The 24,963-nt window shown below is 43.3% G+C and overlaps 1 long non-coding RNA gene across 1 annotated transcript; it reads left to right on the top strand.

Annotated features, from left to right (window-relative positions):
• LOC138741784 (uncharacterized) lies at positions 1–19,043 on the top strand. The gene is made up of 3 exons (XR_011343755.1): positions 1–775; positions 11,822–11,966; positions 18,078–19,043. It is a non-coding gene; the product is annotated as an uncharacterized lncRNA (long non-coding RNA).
• The last annotated feature ends 5,920 nt before the right edge of the window (positions 19,044–24,963 follow it).

Below are 24,963 nucleotides of genomic sequence, written 5' to 3'. Positions count from 1 at the left end.
TATCCTGCTCGGATTATCCCCAGTTGCAGCTGAAAGCAGCAAGGGCTGCCAGAGGCCAGGCTGATGACGTCAGCCATCAACTTTGTCCTGTCTACTGCAGTGATGTCGCAAGACAATACAGAGCAGAGAATGAAGATTGCACGTGTAAAGTGGGAGATTCCGCCATAAAGCATCGGGGTTAGTACTCAATGTACATGCACTTCGGCCGATCAAGTCATCACATCAACAGTTAATAGGTGGGGAAAGCGCCCACGGTGCACCATATTTCCAACTGTTCGCCGACATAATCCTCTTTATATTTTTGAGTATTTGGATTGCTGGTGGAAAAACCAATTACAGTATTCCTCATTTCAGATGTAAAACACTAAAGTCTGCAGACACCGTGATTGCAGAACAAACAAAATACTCGAGAAATTTAGCAGATCAGAGAACATACTTCATACAGCAAAGATAAAGGTACTTTACCAACGTAACGTGGCATCAAGTGTTCGGGTTCAATTTGTGCGAATCACCTGGTCATCGTATTGAACTGTATAGGGTCCAAGTGCAACGGGATCTGAAAACATTTGTCTTATAAAGCAAGTGATTCGGACATGCGAACATGCCATAGGGGCGGCATATTCCTATCCAGAAGGAAAAAAATCCAAGGTTCGGCCATTTTTTTATTCTTTATTCCGCCATTGACCTTGTTTACTAATTCAAGCCATATAATGATAGGCTTCCTCAATGGGGTTAAGCGTCCAGCTGTGGGGCTCCTGCACCATCCTGTAATGAGGTAAGATTTTTCCCCATTTTCTGTTCTCGACGAGTCATTTGAAAACATTTGTGCGCAAAAGTGCTGGAGAAACTCAGCAGAACCTCCAGCGTCCATCGAAAGTGGAAGACAACCGACCTTTCGAGCCTGAAAAGTCGAATCTTTAAGACGAACTTTCACTGAATTTTGTACTTCACCAGTAATTTTGTGCACTGCTCTAGGCCTCATCATCTGCAGGCTTTCTTGTTTACGCTAGTTCTAAACTGACCATTCCCAGAATTAAAACTTCAAAACACTATAGTTTTGAAATTTAATGCACATTTTTCTCCTCATTTCCTTTCCCTGACCTTTAACTGAATTAGGTCGGGCGGGATCCGAGGCGTGGGCGAGACTAGGCCACAGTCCCGAGGGGCTGGCATTCACTGGTAGCCGTCTATCCATCAGCTGGTGCGTTCAAGTGACAGAAAGGCATCCTCTCCGCGGCCTCCTAACGTGCCAGACGCACTCCCCAGCCGCGACTGCCGGCAAATGATCTTGGTTGGAACACCTGAAAGTGCCTACTGTGGCACATGTCTTATCCTGGGGACATCAACGGGTCAACATCGAGTGGGCGAATCAGGGCTGTGTCATAACAAATGTGAGGAGAAATCAGGAGCATCAGGAATGATCATCCTCCGCAACACATCACCAACTCAGTAGCGGAGAGAGTAAAGAGATCACATGATCATGTATCAGTGCACAAGTGTGCACAGTGGCCAATTGAGTGCGATTCGCCATTCTAATCATCCGTCGATCCATCAACCCACTTCCCAACCCTTCCCCGTAACCCTTGAGGCCCACACTAATGAAATACATGACCATTTCTGCCTTTCATACACATGACGACCTTGCTTCCAGAGCCGCCTGTCAGCAAAATGTTCCACAGATTCACGAATTCCTGATGAAAGACATTTTCTGCAACTGTTTTTTGTTTAATTGATTCCCTTTTATGTTGAATTTGCGCCCTTTTACCCTAGACTGTCGTATCTTGGAAAACATCTGTGCCACATCTACTCTGCCCAGACTTTTCCACATTCGAAATGCCTCTGTGAGGTCTCCCTCATATTCTGTACTCCAACAAGTACAGTTCAAGAGCCGAAAAATGTTCCTCATTTGCTAATCATTTCATTTCTGGTATCATTCTGATAAATGTTCTCTGAGCCTTCTCCAACTCCAGCAGGCCTATTCTCAAATAAGACGCAATACTGTATACATTACTCCAGTGCTTTATCGAGTCTCAATAATACAGAGAAGATTACACATCGCACACTGCAGCACAATACAGTACGTTCAGCCCTGCCCACATGCTATTCCTCTGAAAATGAATGCCCACATTGCATTTGCCTTCTAAAGCACCGACTCAACTTGGATGTTAACCTTTAGGGTATCCAGCAAGATGACTCCTGTTTCTTTTTACCTCGGATATTTGAATTTTATAGTCATGCAAACGTGCATGACGCTACAATTTCCTTGGAGTAGGTAGATTGGTGAATCGAGGACACAGGTCCAAACATCGCTGTAAAAATGAGGACCTGTATAGTGGAGTGGTCATTGTCAGAGTGGAAAGACTTTGGCTCAAGGGGCTTCGACGAATAGGATGTAAGGTCATAGTATAGGGATTGATGCCAGGCTAGTGCAGGAACTAAAAGGATTCAGCAGGTTGGTACACATTAGGACAGATTTTATAATTTTTTTCCTCTAGCCATAGACATTGTCACCCAAGGTAGGGGAATGATCCTCTTGCAACATTTGGGTCAGCAGGGAAGCCATCAATATCCATGACGACCATCTGCGAGGTGAATCCAGCTGCAGATCCAAAGAAACCGAGTTACAGAATTGGAGCTACATTTGGATGAAGACGGGATCATCTGGAGGGAGAGGGTGGTGACAGGCACGAGTTACAGCTATGCAATTACACCTAGGAGACAAGAGGATGGTAGATGGGTGACAGGTAGGTTAATGCAAGCTAACACGTGGATAGGAAATAGTGCTTGAAGGAGGGATTCTGGTTTCTGGATCATTGGGCTCACTTCGACGGAAGGTTGGACCTGTTCCGACGGGAAAGTTTGTGCCTGAACTAGAGGTGGAATAACATCCTTTGCAGGAAGGTTTGCTTGTGCTGCACCAGGGGTTGAAACTAGATATGCAGGGGGAGGGGAACCAGAGTGCCAGAGAAGACAGAGGAGTTGAGGAGGGAAACGATGATGTGTAAATTGCATGTAACGTTAGAAACCAACCAGTTGTACGTGGTGGAATTTTTCAGGTGCATCTACTTGAATGCAAGTAGTATTGCATGAATGCCCGAAAAATTTAGAGCATAGATTGGCACGTGAGAATATGACATTGTGTCCATTAGTAAAACCTGGTTGTAAGAGATGCAGATTTTGCAGCTCAATATTCCAACATTCCGTAGCATCAGACATGATATTACGGCCTGGGAGGTTGCAAAGTGGAGGAGAGGCTTTGCTCATCAGCGAAGTATCACAGTTATGCTTAGGCAGAACCGACGAAAGGGCTCATTTGTTGGAGACTATATGGGTGGAGCTGAGCAGCAGGAACGGTTTGACCACACTCATGTTACATTATATATCCTTAAATAGTCGACAGGAATTAGAGGGAAAATCTGTAGAGAGCTAGCAGAAAGTTCAGGGAAAGATAAGATTATGAAAGTAGTGGTTTCGAATTTTCCACATATTGACAGGAACTCCCAAGCTGCAAAATAGTTGCATGGCTTAGAGTTTGCCAATTGTGTTCAGGTCAGTTTTCAAAATCACTGTAAAGAGTTATCAACTAGAGAGTGTGCTATACTGGATTTTCTATTATGGAATGAGACAAATCGGGTGATAGAAGTATGTGTAGGGAGTATGTTAGGTCCAGTGAGCATAATGGCATTAGTTTCAAATTATTATGAAGAAGGATGGGTCTGGTCCTCTGGTTGATATCATAAATTGGGAAAGGCTAATGTTGAGGAAATGAAAAAGGATTGAGAAAACGTGGATTGGTCTGTGTTGTTTTCGGGCAAGATTTGCTCAGTGAGTCAGAGACTTTCAAATGCGAAATTTTGTTTGTCCATATTTTGTATATTCCTGTAAGGATTATTGGCAAAGTTGGCAGGCATAGGGAATCTTGGTTTCGATGGAACGTTAATAAAGCCTTTGACAAGTTCCAACGTTGGAAATTAATCAGGAAGATTCAAATGTGAGGTAGTTAGGTCGATTCAACCATGCCTGGTGGGGATAAGCCAGAGCATAGTGGAGGATGATTGCTTCTCAGACTGGAGGACAGTGACTAGAGCTGTGACTCAAGGATCGGTGCAAGGACCATCGTTAAAAATGTTGTGGATGATTATGTGGTAAATTGGATCAGCAAATTTGCAGATGATGCTAAGTTTGTTTCCGTTTTTGGACAGCGAAGAATGTTTTCAAAGCTTACAGCTCGATCTGTGCCAATTGGAAAAATGGGCTGAAAATGGCAGATGGAATTTAATGTAGACAAGTGTGAGGTGTTGCATTTTGGAAGGACAAACAAGCAAAGGACATACATGCTAAATGGGAGGCAACTGAGGAGTTCAGTAGAATGGAAGGATGTGGGAATGGAGACACAAAATTCTCGTAAAATGGTGCCACTAGCAGATAGAGATTTTAGCATAATTCAAAGTATTGAATTTAGGAATTGATATGTTATGGTAAAGTTGTATAAAACATTGGGGAACTACATCTGAGGTATTGTGTGCAGGTTTGGTCACTTAACCAGAGGAAAAAAATATCAATAGGATAGAACGAGTGCAGCATAGTTTTAATCAGATATAGCTCGGACTGCAGAAACTAAGTTCCATGGAAATATTAAACATGTGAGGACTTTTCTCATTGAAGATTAGAGAAATGAGGGAAGATTTGACACAGGTAGTTAACATTACAGGTTGGAGTGAGAGTAAATATATGTAGGCGTTTCCCACTGAGTGTAGATGAGATACAAACTGGAGGAAATTGGTTAAAGGTGAGAGGAGAAAGGTTTAAGTTGAACATAAGGGGAAACTTCTTCACAGAGAATGGTGAGAGGTAGCTGAAGTGGTGAATGTGGGCTCAGTTTTAACATTTAAGAAGACTTTGGATGGATACATGAATGGGTGAGCTATGGACTGGGTGCAGGTCAGTGGAACGAGGCAGATGAATGGTTCAGCAGGAACTAGAATGGTCGAAAAGGCCTGTTTCTGTGCTGTAATGTTTATGGTTCTATGGGTTTTCTGGTCAAAGTAATGGAGATAAGGGAGGTGGGGAAGCAGTGTTCATGATGGATGCTGCATGACCTGGTGAGTTTATCAAGGACTCTACATTGTAAACCACACCAATCAACAATCTGTCCCTAACAGCAACAACCAGCATTCCATTGTAATCCGCGTACCCTTCCGACTGTATAAAAAATGTTGAAATCTCCCATAACCATTTATCCACTCATCTTAAACAGATGTCTCTGGTATTTGTCAGTGCAGTCCTGTGAAACGTCTGCCCTCTCCTTTACTTATTCACCACACTTCACCACCTCTCATACATCGCCTAAATTGAAGAGTGACGATCTTGCTTAACTTTACGTCATGAGGAATGTTCTTCATTTCAGGGAACCTCTGGGTGAATCTCTTCCAAACTCTCTCTACTATCCATATCCATTTAAATATTAAAAGAAATTAATTTTAAACATAAAACATAGTAATGGGCCACATCAGCCCACCTTACACTCCCGATATATTTTTGAACAATGGGTATCAACCAGAGCCCCCGGGATAAAAACACGTAGAGACAGCTAGACGGAAAAACTCCCAACAGACAGCGCGGGATTCGAATCCTGATACGATCCCGATCACTGGCACAGTAAAAGCGTTGTACCAACCGTGCCTTTTTTCTATTTTTAATGTATTTTTATTGATTTGAAAGAGAGAAATATTACAAGTCGTAGAGTGAACAAAAAGAATCGTCAATCGTAGTACATTAAAACTCAGATTATTGATCATAAATATATTATATATATTATATAATAGATATAATATATATTATATAAAATGGTACATACAGGTACATAGAGTGAACGTGTAAAAACGTTCATTTGGAGGAACCTTAGTTCGCTTTCTATTATTGGAATAAATTTATGATAAGATCACTAAATAAAGTCATCTGGTCTATATGTGGAGAAAAAGGAAGGAAAAAAAATAAACACAAATTGAAAAAGATGAAGGTGAAAATAAATGAAAAGGAAAGAAACTCACCAACCCAGCCCTACTCCCATACTGATCAGCCCCCTCCCTCCAAACATGGTCGTCAGAAAACGAAAGATAAGTAAGCAAATGAATCGAGTTATGGCCTCAGAACAACAAGCAATGGATATTCAAGCCTATGTAATTAAATTAGGAGAATAATGCATGAATGGGCCCGATAATTTATCACATTCCTTCAGAATTTGTTCAATATTTCATCTAATTTTCCCTAACTGAAACAATCCATAATTATCGTGTATCCAGGAGGTGGGAAACTATCCTTCCACTTCATCAAATTTGCTCGTCAGGCTATCAATTAAGAAAAGTTGGATTCATCAAAATATTTTCTCGTTGAGAATAACCAAACAAAATGAAACAAGGGAAATTATTCAATTTGACCCTGAGAATCTCCAACGCCTTCTGGGAGAATAGAGCTGTGGAATCTTTCTGTTTTGGAGACTCCTAGAAAATATGGACTAGGGATGTTTCATATATTGCACATCTGTCACATCGTGGAGCCAGACCAGAATAAACTCAGGATCATTTAACTTCAGACAGATATAGTTTATGTCCTACTTTGAATTGCAATATACAATATCATGCACATAATGAGGTGTTGTTAATCAGGTCACGTGTAGTTTCCCAGTTTTCAGCTGGAATTGATATGTTCGAATCTCTTTCTCATTCATTCATACTCGCATTCACTGAACCCATTTGTCAATCTTCCAGGTTATCATAGATGACTGCTACTAATCCACCATGGTGAAACGTCATATCAAAAAGTAAATCAAGAATATTGGTTTTGGGATATGCGAACGTATGGGGTCAGAAAAGGGTCTGAAATGTATATATCAAAAGAAATCACTATTAGGAAGAATATTTATATATTTATATATTATAGAATTATAATATTATAATTATATTGTAGAATAAATATATTCTCGAATATAAAAATCTGTAAAACGTTTAATACCCGATCCGACCCATCCTCAAAACCAGAATCCAACATAGAAGGTTGTAAACGATGATTCAAGATTAGAAGAAATGGAAATATTAAGACCAAAACAAACTTCTTAATTATGCCCAAATCCTTAATCAATGTCTCGTCATCGAATTGTCCATTCATTACGAAAATTAAAAGGTGAAGGAAGAGCCCACAACTGCCAGCACGGCGAGATTTTTTAGAAAAAAATAAATTCCATTTCTACCCAAGCGGGACGATCATCGACACTATCAAGATATAATAGCAATAATACATTTCCTATATTAACCGCCCAAATAATAATATCTGAAGTTTGGAAGAGAGAAACTGTATTCCTTTAGGTTGTTTGAAGACAAGATTTATTTATACGACCCCGTTTGTCTTGCCATTTAGATGACGAAATAATCGAATCTCATGAATCAAAATAAATTTCTGCAATAAAATTGTTGACGATTGTAAAATTTACAAATATTTTAGTAAAATATTAATTGCATTAATTCATCCAACCAGCGTCATGCACAAAGATGTCCATCCTGAAAGCGATTCTTCAGAATGTTGAATTAAACCTAAAAAAAAGTACAATTACAAAGAGTTGTAAGCATTTATAAAAAGTATATTTATTTTAGGTTTAATTAATCAACCGTGACTTTCAATAAGAATTCGGCCAGAATTGAACCAATACTCCAAGGATTCTCGAACAAGTGCTTTCCAGATATGTAACATTACATCATGGGCCTTGAACTCAGCGGCGCAGAGATTAGGGAGGCTACCTTTCAACAACAGAGGAGCGGGTACAATACCCTCCTCAGCCGCTGACTATTTACCTCATTCATCTTCTCCTGTTAGCCGTGTGTTTTCCTCAGTGCTCCGGTTTATTCCACATCCTTAAGAGTAGAAGTCAGGAGGTGATTTGTCCACTGGAAATGAACCCGACCGTGGATGTAAATTCTCCCAAAGGGGAAAAGTTGATAAGTTGATGGGAAAAGGGATCACGACATGATGGTTAAATTCGGCGGGTCAAGAATCATCCGTGGAAAAAAAAAGAAAGGTTGACGTTTTGACGAGAACACTTCATCGAGACAGCAATCACTATTTTTTTTCTGCTCCTTGACCTGTTGAGGTACAGACGCGAATCATTTTTGGCTTCAGATTCCAACACCTGTGCAGCCGCGAGTGTCCTTTGGGATCAACGTCGAATTCATGATTATTGGTGTTGGTGACGGTTCGATGGGGTAAAGGAAATCTTACCATGTTTTGTCTTTCCACGTGTTTATGCCTATAATTAGCGATGGAAGTCACTAAGAATGTTTTTAGATAAAGGGATATTTAAACACATTTATCAGCTGTTTCCTGAACCTCGTCTGTGTCACAGTATAAATGCAGGTGTTGATGCAAAAACTCAGCAGCTGGAACATGAGGCCCATTGCTGATTTAAAAAAGAGGGAAGGTAGAAAGTACAATATCCCAAATTCCACATTAGTGACCATAAGGAATAGAAAATAACCACAGCCCATAACAGAATGAAATTTCCGGAGATTAAAAAAAAAGAGAAGCAATACGGTTTTCTTAAGTTCTCGATCTCTGGGACAATTCTGTGCTCGGAATATCCCACATGCTCGACTGGCGACTAAAATGTGTCTGATTGTTAAAGCATTCAGCAGGAGGATGGAAACAAAGGAGACACAAGGCGTGAAGATGTAATGTAAAAATTCAATGACAGCCCAGACCATTGAAACCATCACACGGACACTAATGTTACAAAACCACGGGGAAGGCGCCAATGGGGTACCAAGATAGATAAAATACCAGAACATATCAGACTAGCGCAGTCACAGCCCCGAGAGCCATCGTCGCTGGTCTCTCAGTACAATATCTTGGTTTCAGCGTTCGGCAGAAATAGCAACGAGTCAAAGGTGAACATGACCGTGAACCAGACAGAGCAGTCAGTCACTGCATGAAGCAGGACGGCGTGGATATTACACACGGGGATTGACCTCACTAAACGCACCTGATAAACAATCGGAATCGTTCTCAATATCAGATCGAAGATAATGACCAAAAGATCCGCCACGGCCATGGTCTCCAGGTAGAGGGTGACTCATCTGGAGAGACCGCACTTTCCTCGAAACAGGATTCCAATCGTCGACAAGTTGGCTATCATGAGAAAGAATGAGGAAGCTTGTTAACAAAAAAAAACAAGTCGAAGAGCGTGATGACCATTACTACGGGAGGTCCACGGCACATGTAGTCTGTCTGTCGTCCACTTGGCCTTGGAATGTCTCGACCAGAGGACACCTATGTCAGACTACAGTTCGTTCACTGTGGCTCACCATCCAACAGACATTATATCAAACAGTCTCACCCGAAATTCAATGACATTGGTCTTTCGGCAATTGGGTCCATGACTTCCCACCGCACTAGACGCCAATAATTGAGGATTGGTGGCAGCGCCTTCTTTAATCTTTCAATGTAGACATATAATACAAAACAGATGCTTCCAGCCCACGACCCCGAGCCGACCAACTACGCTTTATTGATCTACAACTCCTGGTACATTTCGAAGGGTGAGCGGAAACCAGAGCACCCGGAGAAAACCCTTGTAGTCAGGAGGAGAACGTACAGCCGTACAAACTCCCTTCAAGCAGCGCTTCTCCAGGACCATTCACAACACGTGCCCCGCATGGTTTAGGTTCATGAACGCGGTCCATCTCCAGACCCCTGTATTTGGAACGCTAGCTAGGGTAACACGCTCCAAATCCGTCATTTATATTCGTGGATGGCACCGCTGGTTTCGGTTACAACCAATATTCGGTGTGCAGGAGAGAGAGAGAGGAGGACTTCTAGCTCGGTAAAAGGACAGCATCTTCTTGAATGTCAGCAGGACCAAATTTACTGGTTAAGGAAATCTGGAGGAGCAGAGGGTCTCAAATACATGATTCCCACCAATAATCATGAAGTGGAGAGTGGAGACATTGAGAAGGTTCCAGGAGGAACTATCTCAAATGTCCTATCTTGGTCACCAATATGGCCTTACTGGCAAAGAAAGAGTAGCTGTGCCATCGTTCACCAGAAATTAGAGAAAATATGGAATGTCAGCTGTATCATTGAACAACCTCGACAGATGGACCATTGAAAGATCCTGTCAGTGTGCATCAGTCCGAGGTACTTGAAGCTCCTCGTTCTAGACTACAATCGAATGCAGAGAGTTGTAAATATAGTTCAGGCAATCACGCAAACTTTCCTCTAACCAGTTCCCTCCATTCATAATTTCTGATGCCGTTTCAAAATAACTAACGGAATAAAATGTATACCAACTCCGCCACACATTCTTTACCAACCCCTTCCCACTTGGAATGTCAAAAAATGCAACAACATATCCAACGATAGTCACATTCCCGCTTTTGTCAGACTCCTGAATAAACCCCACAATTGTAGAAATTTGCACCTTTGATCTGTACAAATGGACCTCTCTCTACCTCTACCTCCCTCTTTCTCTTTCTCTCTCAAATTCTCTTGTTTTTCTACCTATTTATCTACCTATCTATCGGTTTGTTTGTCTATCTCTTTCTGCCTCTATTAATTTTTCTCAGATTCAGATTTAATATTTATTGTGTGGGTACATACCTGAATGCAGGACATGACCCTGAGATTCCATCTAATGCGGGCGAGACAGAATTATTACTTATTGTCAGTGCAAACAAAACACTTAACAACCTGGACATCTAAAAAGTAATGAAATGTAATTAAACTGACTGTGCAATACAAAGACAAAAAAAAATATAAATAGTGCAAAAGTGAGAATTCTTAAAATAAATAAATCCAAGGTGGATGTTCTTGTTGAGGAGTCTGATGGTGGAGTGTAATTGCCGTTCCTGAAACCGGTGGTGCTAATCTAGTGACACCTATACCTCTTTCCTAATGGGAGCTGCGAGAAAAGAGCGTTTGCTGGGTATTGTGAATTCTTGATGATTGCTGCATCTCACCGACGGCAGCGTTTCCTGTAGATGTTATCGATAGTGGAGAAAGATTTACGCACGATGTTCTGGCCGTTTCCTCTCCCATTTTCAGGATTTAACACCCGCAATTATCTATATCCTCATACCAGAACGTGATGTAGATGGTCATCACATTTTAATTAACTCATTTTCGGAAAATTGCCAGTGTTCCTGATGTCATGATAAACCTCTGAGAACTCCCGACGAAGTCGAAGTGTTGAGATGCTTTCATCACCATACCGTGATTGTGTTGGGTCCTGGAAAGATCCTCCGAGATAGTGACTAACAGGAATTTTAATTTTCTCACCCTCTCCATCTCTGATCTCCTAACGATCACTGAATTATGCACCTCTGATTTGCCCTTTCTGAAGTCAAAAATCCTTGGTTTTGATAAAATTGATGCGAGATTGTTGTTGGTGAACAATTCAGCCAAGTTTTTATTCTCCTTCTTTAATGCGATTGATTGTCCCTTTTTATACAACCCACTACCGTGGTATTTTCGGTGAAATTGAAGATAGTATATTTGTCGTACCAAGCCTCACAGTGATAGGTGTAAAGCGAGTAGATTTGCGGCGAAGAACACAGCCCTGGGGTGCACTAATACTGATGGAGATTGTGGAGGGCATGTTCATCTGAGTCCTTACTGACTGTGGTCTGGAGGTTAGGAAATCCAAGATCCAATTACCCGGTAGGCTGTTGAGTCCCAGGTTGTGGACTTTGTTGATCAATTTTAAGGGGATGATAGTGTTAAATGCCGAACTTCAGTCGATAAACTGCATCCTTATATGTGCGTCTTTGCTGTCTAGGTGTTTGTGCAGTGGCAGTAAGATGGAATCCACTGGCTATGATTGGCGATTTGGAACGGGTCCATGTCGCTACCAAGAATGGAGCTGATTTGATTCAACACCAGCCTTTCAAAAACTTTTATTGCTGTTAACGAGAGTGCCACTGGTCAGTATTAATTTAGACAAGTCATCATACACTGTTTGGCACTGGTCAGATTAACCATTGTCTAACACGAGCAGTACCATGCTGTAGTGAAGTAAGATGTTGAAGGTTCTCTCTCTCTCTCTCTCTCTCTCTCTCTCTCTCTCTCTCTCTCTCTCTCTCTTTCTCTCTCTCACACACACACACATTCTCTCTCGCTCTCTCTCTCTCTTTCTCTCCCTCTCTCTCTCCCTCTCTCTCTCTCTTTCCCTCTCTCTCTCTTTCCCTCTCCCTCTCTCTCTCTATCTCTCTCTCCCACTCTTTCTTTTTCTCTATCTCCCTTTCTCCATCTATCCATCTATCTATCTATCTATCTATTTATCTATCTATCTATCTATCTATCTATCTATCTATCGATCTATCTATCTATTGATCTATCGATTTATCTATCTATCTATTTCTCTATCTATCTATCTATCTCTCATACACATATTCCCATCACACTTTTCCCACACATACACGTACTCTCCTCTTTATCTCACTGTCTCAAAGACACGAACACACTCACAAACCACCCTCTCACATACTCTCTTTCTTTCCCTGTAACTCTAAACTCCTTCGTTGTGCCTTTCTTGCTGTACTAAACATGAGATGTTGCGCCGACTGCTCGCAAAACCGTTCCGATCTGCGCCTTGGTACAGGTGACAAAAATCATGAGCTTGAACAACCCAGGAATAAAACACTGTAAACTTTAGCATCAATGTGACACCCTCTTTCTGCGGTCCACATGCAAGTGGATAAGCCCAAGGCACAGTTCTGGAACTGTCAGTGATCACATGGATGTCCCCAAACAGATGGGTACTCGTCAGAAAACTCTCATATCGATTTGTCATTATTGCTTTGAACAAGGAAAGGGTTAACAGCAAGTGATAGTTCAGCTTGGTTTTGCAGCGATCTAGTAAGGTGGATATGGTAATTCAAAAGGAGCAATGAGCTCGATGAATAACTATAGGAATTTACTCTGAACCAATCGAATGAGCAGGTCTGATAAGAGGCTGTCAATCATCTGTAGAAATGGAATTTGTACTTCGTAGGAATTGCGTTGGGGAAGGATGTATTGTGTGAACTTTTGATTGGACCAAATATAACTCTGCCCATGTTTGAACTAGACAAAGGGAAAACTTTGAAACACATCCTCAGTTTTTCTCTGCCAGCTTTCACAGAGAGTGCATCTCTGTGGAGCTCTGTGCAGGTTACTCACAATTGTGCATTAAAAGGAAACTGACCAAGATGAAAGTTTCGGTAAAGTCATTTCGAAGATGTAATGAAAGATTTAAACCATGTTTTGTTTTACTTTTACAGCCCTTGCTTCTGCAAGGCTGAGAACCTGCTTGTTTTTTTAGAATTAGCAGACAAGCTAAATTCCACCGAGGTGCCAGAGATGCCGTTACCTGACGCAAGAACATCTGTGTACCAAGAACATTTAATCTTCCTGCTTGTTTTGGTCACAGACTGTCAGAGGCCGAGCCTTGATGCAAAATAAACCATTGTATTCAAAGTGATAAGCTGAAAATTACATTATTCGACAGAAACCTAAGCATGCTAGCTTGCTCGCTTATCTTTCTTTTTGTGATGGGAATAGGTGCTTGAGTAGGCAGGTTTTGAGTTATATAAGCCATGTTCCCATTGCAGAAATTTGAGACTCTCTGAGAGGTGGCAACATCTCTAACCAAGAAGAACAATTTTTAGAGTCCAGCCAATGTCCCGATCGGGGAGGGTGGAGAAGCTGCTACTGGCATCCCGACAAACTACTACAAGTGTGCAGTAATTGCCTCGTTTCAGCAGTTGGGACCAGTCCAGGCGTTGATAAGTATAATTGGGAAGGGCTTGCATATTGTAGTTTGAAATCAGCTTTTGATTTTGTAATAAACATTTGTATAAACTGAACTGCTCTCGGTGTGTGTGTCTATTTTCTTCAGTAGCTCAAACACTGTGACCAATCTAAAACGAAGAAAGTGAGAGGTACATTTACCCAGGACAATTGGCGTAGTCAGCAGGATTGGTCTTGAAATGTTTTGCCGTAAGAAAGTGGTGAGCCCTGAGCAGTTCTTGATTCCGGGATGGACTTCCAAAGATGATAGGTTCAACATGTTGGCCAATACCCTGTCTTTGTTGGGACCACCCATTAGTTGGGATGAGAAGTTAGATTCATCAAGTGTGCCTCTGGGAGAGCGGGATGCCACTCTCCTTTGAGAAAGTAAATTTCCTGTTAGAAAGGGGATGCTGACGAATGGTCTTTGGCTGCTGACCACATCCTTACGCCGCGTTGTTCAGTATGAACCAGAATTAGTTCAGCGAGAAGTAGAATCCCAGCACAAGAGAGATCACCTAGAAGAGGAGATAGAAGCCATGCGACAACACTGTTCCATGATGAGCGAGATTGTTCGCACCAGTCAGGACCGAGCGAAAGAATGGGAGGATTAGCATGTCCAAATGGTCTGCCGTAATATTAAACCCGGGGCAGCAGCTCTGTGCAAATAAGGAAAAGCATGAGTAGAATCCGATCCACATTGTATTCGTGCCATGATAAGGAATGGCGATGATCCTGATGTAATTGATGATTGGGACAGGAATATCTGGAATGATGACAATGGTAATAATGCAGATACTGCTCAGCATGTGCCTAACATACTACCCTATCCACCCGCTGTTCATGCCCGCCCTGTAAGGCAGCGGAATTTCCAAACAGACGGAGAGGGAGAGGGGTGAAATGCAACTGACGAGATTGAAGAGATAGATGATCCACTGATCTCACTAGAGGACCCAGGGGAAGGTACCCAAACCTCTGCTTCTGCTCAATGGCACACCCCATCTACAGGAAGGCCTAGGCCTCGTCCCGTCCACTGGGCAACGTAACCTGTGGGCCAAAGTGGGGGCAGAGGTCAAGAGCAGTCAATGATGCATGACTTCTCTATAAAAGAGCTGGCTTCCATTGGAGATCGATTTAGGCAAAAGGCAGGAGAAACTCTGGCAGCCTGGCTCCTGCATGTCTGGGAACAAGGAGGGGGTAATGTATATTAATCCCCTGAGGAATTGTTGGGATTAGGAACATTCACTACTGATAGCTGGATCAATGCTGAGCTGCAGGGTAGAGGGAGAGGTGGATTACTTACTTGTCACTCTAGGGGATTCCCTGCAACGTCAGCAGTAGATTGGGATTTACATTTGCAGAACAATTGGGGCACCCCAGAGGAGGGTATAGCAGTAATTCGTCATCAGGCCCTGGCCTCTGCCTTGTATGCAGGGCGTTTGAGGCTGGGGGTACATGGGGAGAGCCCTGATGAAGAGATATTCATGGCCGGAATGCATATCCGATTGGTTTGTTCCGCCCAACCCACTGTACGGGGACTGGTTCTGTCCATAACTAGTCTGCTAATTCAACACCCTGTGTCTATGGCACTGCACACCTTATATGGGCTTTGAGAATTAGAGTTTGAAGGTAAAATCCACTCACGTACAACCCAGGTTACATCAGACAAGCAGGATGAAAATAGAGGGGCTGCTGTTAATAACGGACTGACAAGAAAGAACCTTTTTTCTAACCTTGTTAAAGTTAGGCGTATCTAAAAGACCTTTATGCCCTTTATAAGACAAAGGAAGGGGAATATCATCCCCAGCTGCTGAGTCATCCTGGTCCAGCTGTGCCCTCTGCTCCCACTGCTGTTTCTATCGAGTCGGCTTCCACTGCTTCAGTTACCCGTGATGAGATACAACAAATGGTTAGAAAGGCTCTTATGGATAATAGTAGCATGTAGTCCTGGAAGCCCCCGAACCCTACTAAAGCATGAAGGTGTGGGCAGGGCTCCCGTGTCTACTCCATTGAGATACGGCCGATACACGGGGACCCACGGCCCTACATACTGTTAACAATCCATTGGGGTGGGAGTAATGACCGCCAATATTTGGCCTTGGTCGATACCGGTGCAGAGCACTCGGTGATTCCAGGTAACCCCGGCCTCTGGACTGGACCGACATTTCAAATAAAGGGGATGGGAGGTGTGTCACCTTGGCGAAGGAAATAAAAGTCTGTGCCACAGTGGGTGATAGCCCTTCCCCTATATGGTTACATGCCCTGGTGGCTGGCACTGACGAGTGTATCCTGGGTATTAATATGTTGGCTGGTATGGCCCTTAATTCTAGCCAAGGGGGATATGCATTTGGAATTCGGACTATTACAAAAAGACTAGTGGTGGGTCGGGCTAAGTGGGATCCTGTGATGGTGCCTCCTCCCACGAAACCAGTGTGCATTTCACATTATCGCCTCCCTGGAGGGCAAGAAGGGATTAGTGCCACCATTGATGCTTTGCAAGAGGAAGGGGTAGTGAGGCCGGGAATGTCGCCCTTTAATAGCCCTGTTTGGCCGGTCCCGAAGCCAGATGGCTCCTGGAGAATGACAGTTGATTATCATTTTTTGAACAAACATGCGCCACCACTTGCTTCGGCAGTTCCGGACATAGTTACCCTTATTGAAAACATTGCTACTGGGAACTCTGGAACATGGTATGCTGTCATTGATCTCGCTAACGCCTTCTTCAGTATTCTTATAGATGAGGTCTCATAGGATCAGTTCGCCTTTACCTGGAAGGGGCGCCAGTATACCTTCACCCGCCTCCCTAAGGGCTATGTACACTTTCCCACTATTTGCCACAGCCTAATTGCCCGTGATTTGGAGGCAGTGCCAGGATCGCCTTCTCTCTCGATTCACCATTATATTGATGATGTGATGATCCAAGAGGCAACGGAAGAGATGGTACAGGAAGCATAACAAGAGAACGCCTGGTTTCCTGATGATAGTAACCAGAGGGTGCAAGGAAAGCAGAAGTGGAAAGCGGTGGCTTACCATCCTAGGTCGGGAACTCACTTATCAGAGGAGGGGTATGGTGGCTCCAGCCAGTATGCTGAGTTGAAGGCGGTCACTTTACCACTAGACTCCCATGATCACCCGCTTCGCCTGCTTACCGATTCCTGGGTTGTGGCGAATGGACTAATAGTATGGATGCCTGATTGGCAAAAGAACGACTGGTTGATACATGACCACCCAGTATGGGGCAAACAGTTGTGGCAGCTGTTGTGGTATGCTTCCCACCACCGTGAGATAACCGTATATCACGTTTACGCCCATAGCATTGCGACGACGAACATGGCACAACATAATGTAGTAGCAAACCAGCTTGCCACTATCTGCTGCGCCGATACCGTCCCCCAGGCTTGATGGGCACATGAACAGTGTGGCCATTTGGGAGAGAAGAGATCAGCTATGTGGGCCCGTACACATGCCTTACCTGTCCATCAGGATGATGTCCGCATGGTCGTGCGTACATGCCCAGCATGTCAGCTTCTGAAGTCCCACACGATTCCTCCTGGTCCACATGGCCTAATAAGATGGGGAGCTCGCTCGGCTGCGATCTGACAAATTGATCACACAGGTCCTTGCCAGACTGTATGGGTAAACGTTACATCCTAGTAATGCTTGACACCTTTTCGGGCCTGGTTTTTGCTGACAAAGCTAGCACTATCCAAGGACTAAACCATTTAATTTCTCGTTATGATGTTCCAGAGGCGATTCAGTCTGATAATGGCTCGCACTTCTCTGTGAAGGTAATCTGTGATTGGGTAACTGACAACAGTATCTTATGGGTCCACCATATTCCTTATTACCCACAGGCTGCTGGGTTAGTTGAACGAATGAACGGCTTACTGAAGGAACAGATTCGTTTATTAACAGCACTGGGGACCCTGAAGGGGTGGTGCCATGTGCTGCAGCAGGCAGTCGACAATTTGAATCATCACCCTTTAAAGGGAGGTACACCTTTCCACCGCCTTCTTCACGCTCCTGAACTACAGCATATTCCAGAGGAAAACAGTCCTTGTCCCCCATTCCTGAGCTAGAGAATGCCGGACAAAAGGTATGGGTGGCACCACCAGGTAGTGGCCCTCCTGTAAAATGAGAAATAGTGACACCTGTCCAGGGTAACACTCGGGGGGTAGCTATTGAGGGTCAGGATTATTTAGTTTGTTTAAACACTGAATGCTTACGGCATCGTGAGTGACATCTATCAGGTTTCTTTGTTCCAGGTCCTCCGTCTTACGCTCCTGGTGATCTGGCTGAACAGTTGCTTTGATGCCAGCAATTGGATTTGTAATGTCGAGGACGTTCTGAGGGAGTTTCCCATTGAGGGCCACGGCCCACTGTATCCACTAATATTTCTGTTATTGTTCAGCATGTTTCGAATTCTGTTCATGAGCTCCAGTGTTGTGGCCCACATGGTTAATTTGAGCCTTGGTTGGAATACTTTTTCATGGTTAGCTCGTACATTTGGGGTGTTGGGCCACACTATTCTCCGTTGGTTGCTCGCATTATTGCTTGTCTTTGTGATTATTGTAGTTTTGATTTCTCTTTTATGCTCCTTTTGTTCTCTTATGCTTGTTAGTTCTTGTGTCTGACAGCCTGTGACCAAGGGGTGGAATGTAATGGAGGATTTAAACCATGTTTTTTTTTACTTTTGCAGCCTTTCCTTCTGCAAGGCTGGGAATCTGCTTGTTTTTTTTAGAATCAGTAGACATAAGCTAAATTCCACCGAGGGGCCAGAGATGCAGTTATCTGATGAAAGGACATCTGTGTACCAAGAAGATTTAATCTTCCTGCTTGTTTTGGTCATAGACTATCAGAGGCCTAGCCTTGATGCAAAATAAACCTTTGTATTCAAAGTGATAAGCTGAAAATTATGTTATTCGATAGAAGCCTAGGCATGCTAGCTTGGTCACTTATCTTTCTTGCTGTGCTGGGAATAGGTGCTTGTGTAAGCAGTTTTTGGGTAATATAAGCCATAGTCCCGCTGCAAATGTTTGAGACTCTCCGAGAGGTGGCAACGTCTCTCAGCAAGAAGAAATTCTAGCGTCCAGCCAACATCCCGATTGGAGGAGGTGGAGAAGCTGCTACTGGTGCCCCGACAACCTACTACAAGTGTGCAGTCGTTGCCTCATTTCGGCATTTGGTACCAGTCCAGGCATTGATAAGTATAATTGGGAAGGGCTTGCATATTGAGGTTTGAAATCACCTTTTGATTTTGTAATAAACATTTGTATAAACTGAACTGCTCTCGGTGTCTGTGTCTATTTCCTTTCGGTAGCTCAAACACTGTGACAAATCTAAAACGAACAGAGTGAGAGGTACAAGTTTACCCAGGACAGGAGAGTCTACCAAACGAACCAGAATCCAGATTTTGTGTCAGAAGTGAGATTCCAAAAGCTCTGCGAATCCTTGGCAGACGGAACGAAGTGGAATGAGTTTGTACACACGCGGAATTTGGCCAGCAGAGTAGGAACATCTTTTATCTTCCATGTTTCCCTGCTCTAAAAGAACCTTCTCCAAGTGATTCTATGGCCAGGGACTGAGAGACTGGATGGAATTTAAAGCTCGACAGCAAAAGGTCAGACTTGAGCTAACAGTTCAGGGAACTCGGCGGTCTGGGACAATAGTGGGAAAGGAGCTCCTGGAGTTCGGATAAGGTCGGGTACCTTATGGATAATAATATGGATAGAGTGAGTGAACCGGGTTCACCAATAGAGACAATGTGTGAGAATTATCCAGAACATGATAAAATTATATGTAAAGTTTCGGTGGCTTTGAATCAGAAATTAGAAGCACAACAGTTGTTTTGGAAGCGTATATTAAATGAGAAAGATCTGAATGAATAGGGAAATGCGCCAACTACTCAGTTAAGAAAGAGAGAGATAAACTTGCAAGTTGCCAGACTAACACTCTAAAATTGGCGCGGGGCATTAAAACCTATGAAAGTTCTGCAGAAGAAATGTGCACACAGAAAAAGACAGGAGGTTCGGAGAATTTATCAGGAAATATGCGCAGTGGGGTGAGTAGTAATAAGGGGTGTGATTTATCCTGTATGTAGAACTGCCTCACGGACACGTCTCCTGAAACTCTCTGGGATCAGCTGAAAACGCCCATACTGCAATCCACTGAAGAGGTACTGGGCTTCTCTTCCAGGAAAAACAAGGACTGGTTTGACAAAAACAACCAGGAAATCAAGGAGCTGCTGGAAAAGAAGCGATTTGCCCACCAGGCTCACTTTGCAAAGCCTTCGTGGCCAAAGAAAAAGCAAGCCTTCTGTCTCGCATGCAGCCACCTTCAGCGCAAACTCCGGGAGATCCAAAATGAGTGGTGGACTAGCCTGGCCAAACGAACCCAGCTTAGCGCCGACATTGGTGAATTCAGGAGTTTTTATGAAACACTAAAGGCTGTGTACGGCCCCTGATCCCAAGTCCAAAGCCCTCTGCGCAGCTCAGATGGCGAAGTCCTCCTCAGTGACAAGATCTCCATCCTCAATCGATGGTCAGAACACTTCCAATCCCTTTTCAGTGCCAACCGCTCAGTCCAAGAATCCGCCCTGCTCCAGTTCCCTCAACAACCCTTGAGGCTAGAGCTGGATGAGGTCCTTACCTGGGAAGAGACATATAAGGCAACTGAACAACTGAAAAGTGGCAAAGCAGCAGGTATGGATGGAATCCCCCAAGAAGTCTGGAAAGCTGGCGGCAAAGCTCTGCATACCAAACTGCATGAGTTTTTCATGCTCTGCAGGGACCAAGGAAAGCTGCCTCAGGACTTTCGTGATGTCATCATAATCACCCTGTACAAAAACAAAGGCGAGAAATCAGACTCTTCAAACTACAGGGGAATCACGCTGCTCTCCTTTGCAGGCAAAATCTTCACTAGGATTCTCCTTAATAGACAAATACCTAGTGTCACCGGAAATGTCCTCCCAGAATCACAGTGTGGCTTTCGCGCAAAGAAAGGAACTACTGACATGGTCCTTGCCCTCAGACAGCTCCAATAAAAGTGCAGAGAACAAAACAAAGGTCTCTACATCACCTTTGTTGACCTCACCAAAGCCTTTGACACCGTGAGCAGGAAAAGGCTTTGGCAAATACTAGAGCGTCTCGGATGCCCCCTCCCTGCAAGTTCCTCAACATGGTTATCCAACTGCATGAAAACCAACAAGGTCAGGTCAGATACAGCAATGAGCTCTCCGAACCCTTCTCCATTGACAACGGCGTGAAGCAAGGCTGCGTCCTTGCACCAACCCTCTTTACTATCTTCTTCAGCATGATGCTGAAACAAGCCATGAAAGACCTCAACAATGAAGATGGTGTTTACATCCGGTACCACACGGATGGCAGTCTCTCCAATCTGAGGCGCCTGCAAGCTCACACCAAGACACAAGAGCAACTTGTCCGTGAACTACTCTTTGCAGACGATGCCGCTTTAGTTGCCCATTCAGAGCCAGCTCTCCAGCGCATGACATCCTATTCTGCAGAATCTGCCAAAATGTTTGACCTGGAAGTCAGCCTGAAGAAAACTGAGGTCCTCCATCAGCCAGCTCCCAACCATGACCACCAGCCCCCCCACACCCACATCTCCATCGGTCAACCAGTTTACCTACCTCTGCTGCACCATTTCATCTGATGCAAGGATTGACAAAGAGATAGACAACAGACTCGCCAATGCAAATAGCGACTTTGGAAGACTACAGAAAAGGGTCTGGAAAAACAACCACCTGAAGAAACACACAAAGATCAGCGTGTACAGAGCCGTTGTCATACCCACGCTCCTGTTCGGTTCTGAATCATGGGTCCTCTACTGGCATCACCTACGGCTCCGAGAACGCTTCCATCAGCGCTGTCTCCACTCTATCCTCAACATACATTGGAATGACTTCATCACCAACATCGAAGTACTCGAGCTGACAGAGTCCGCAAGCATCGAATCCATGCTGCTGAAGACCCAACTGCGCTGGGTGTGTCACATCTCCAGAATGGAGGACAATCGCTTTCCCAAGATCGTGTTCTATGGCGAGCTCTCCACTGGACACTGAGACAGAGGTGCACCAAAGAAGAGGTACAAGGAATGCCTAATGAAATCTCTTGGTGCCTGCCACATTGACCACCGCCAGTGTACTGATATCACCTCCAACCATGCATCTTGGCGCCTCGCAGTTTGGCAGGCAGCAACCTCCTTTGAAGAAGACCGCAGAGCCCACCTCACTGACAAAAGACAAAGGAGGAAAAACCCAACACCCAACCCCAACCAACCAATTTTCCCTTGCAACCGCTGCAACCGTGTCTGCCTGTCCCGCATCGGACTTGTCAGTCACCAACGAGCCTGCAGCAGATGTGGACATACCCCTCCAGAAATCTTTGTCCACGAAGCCAAGCCAAAGAAAGAAAAGAAGAAAAAGAAGAATGTAATCTTTTAGTTCAATTTGTATTCTTGAGTGTATAAAAGTTGATACATCCATTCGTTCACTAGAGACCTCTGGAGACTTTTTTCAAGGCTGAAAGCAGTACGGGCTTTCTCAGGTTAACTTGGTGTCTAATAAAGAGTTAACTGGACCAGTTCTGTGTGTTGTGTTCTTTGCATCGGGAAGTGGCAGTTTCAATACATTTGGCAAACTAGCCAGGAGTCCAAGATTGAGGAATGCTTACTGGATGGTGTCAGTGACCAGCAGAATTGACATCTAAAGATTAAATAATGGGCCCACGGGACACTTTCCAGGTTTTTCTCTTCAGGTGTTAGACCAATTGATCCCTCCCTTCCTATAGCATAACTCGGACAGACTGCAGATAAACTACAAGTGTCGCATCCTGACCACACAGACAATAAGGGCTTGAGGATTTGCTGGGTGAAAATATAAAAGTACTGTCCAACATAACATGTTTTCCAAGTTCTTACGCCCTGACTTAGAGTGGTTGTTAAAAGGGGAAATCCCCACACAAAGGTCAGGATGCTGAAATGGTGCAGAAGAACAAAAGGACAACATGGGACAAGTATGTGATAAGCCAGGAGTAAACACTCCTATGGGTAAAATGTTGGAAATGAGTGATGCTGTGACAGGTAATATATTATTTATATATGAAAGCTGGCAAAAATTTGAATTAGACAGTGAGTTGCACAACTCAGAAAAATTAGGAATTGAGCATGAGGCCAGGAAAGGGCTGGCCATGTAAATTTATGGTAGAGTTAAAAAGGTAATGATATATCAGAAAAGGGTCCGATTCCATTCGTGTTCCATTTACACGGGGAAGGAAGAGAATTTATAATGGTAGTAATACAGCCATTGCAAAGCAACTAACGTGGAGAAACGTATAAGAGCGGGAGAGATACTGTAAGCCACAGAGGAGGAAAATTTGAGGATCTCAATTACATATCTGGAATATTACTTGGTAATCAAAGTAAAGTTAATGATGATTGGCAGCTCCCGCCCTGTCTGGGAAGTATATTTATTTAAGGCAGAAATTAAAATTTTCTCCGTGTATGATGTGTGTGGAGGGAATTTTATGATTTGAAGCTTTTTTTACTGTCTTTTACAGTTTTATAGCTGACACACAACTTCATTCTCTGCTCTGAACAAATAGCTAATTGCTATTCTAAACCCTTATCTTGGCTCCTCCATTCCAGCTGTGAAGCTGGAAGATGGATGAGCTCAGCAGTGTTATCTCTAATAGGGAGGACTGAATTTTTCTCACAAGATTCTTCTAGTTCTATTTCTTTTTTGATAAGCTTTAACGACCTTCAAGTTGATGGATTTCTGATACAATTTGTAAAGAGTTTTGGTTTTTTTTCAGTTGAAAATGTTACTGTTATCACATGTATTCTGATTATAAATATACAGGTTTCTTCTAGCTAGAAAGAGAGTGTTGGATCTTCGCTTTTAGAGGATAATGATCTCTCCCTAGTACGACTTTTAAAATAAAGGCTTCCTAAGCAGTGATCCCTCTGTGCTTATGTTTCTTTTTCCACAACAATGTGTAATAAAAATTAAATTTAAATAAGGAATAGATCAGCACTAACCACAGGATGTGAAACTGATTTAGTATTTCAGATTAATGATATGATAATTACGATTAGAATGGTAACACATTCCCTTAGGAGCCACATGGTTAACAAGCAGAAGGTGAAAGAATAAGCCCCGGGGACCTGATGTCAGGCAGGGCGACCCTATTCTTGCAGAGTGATGAGAAGGAGGAATCAAAAGATTCCTTGTGGGTAAGGCCACCCCATATGTACCCCAGCGGCCACAGTGTCCAGACCTGTGTCTCACTAGTTAGGATAAAGACGAAGGTTTCAAACTTAGCATTGATGTAAAGCTGTTGCTCATTTTGAAAAAAATAAACAAACTTGAAAGCTTGCCTCTCACTTTCGTTGACAGGAGAAAGACTGTACATGCATGGTAAAGAAGGGGTTAAAAAGTTTGAACTGGCAGTTATCTGAAGTAATTTTAACCTACGTTCCAGAGAGCTTCAACCATGCAGCAATTTCACAAGATGTTGGACTTTAAAAAGTAACAAGGAAGAAATGGTTTTCCACTTCTGGAATGTTTCCTGGTTATAACATGTATAGAAGGAGTAAAACCGAATCACACAGAAGAAAGAATAATTTTAAAAAACTGCCTTGTGAAAATACAGAAATGAAGTAATTAAGACGGCTGCCTTGTATCATCCATTTTTCCCAGGATTTTGAATTGTTTGCACTTGTCAGAGCCTACATAATAGGGAAAGGAATACTTATGCCCATACCAGGACTCTTTCCCCCTTGGTAGTACTTACGCAGATGCTACTGCAAAAGCTGCTGTAAGAAACGATCCCTTCACCGTTTATTCAAAAAGTGACCAAATGCTTGAATAGAACGGTCTTTCCTGATATGGGGATAAAGCATAAGTTCAGGAGGACACTCTTACCATTTCATTAAACTCTGTAAACATTAGGGTTGTGCCAGAACCAAATTATTAACCACCCCTGCTAGACAATTTCTGTACCAAATGCAATTTCTTTCACTTGAACTACTTAATTTTACATTTATATGCAATAATGTAGATTGGCAAAAGAGGAGTAGCAAAGGAGGGGAACGTCACTTATCTAAGAAAGTAGGACATTTCAAAGGAAGGAT

This window comes from Narcine bancroftii, chromosome 8 (assembly GCF_036971445.1).
Source record: "Narcine bancroftii isolate sNarBan1 chromosome 8, sNarBan1.hap1, whole genome shotgun sequence".
Classification (NCBI taxonomy): Eukaryota; Metazoa; Chordata; class Chondrichthyes; order Torpediniformes; family Narcinidae; genus Narcine; species Narcine bancroftii.
Note: the sequence above shows the minus strand (reverse complement) of the source record. Positions and strands in the feature narration are given on the sequence as shown.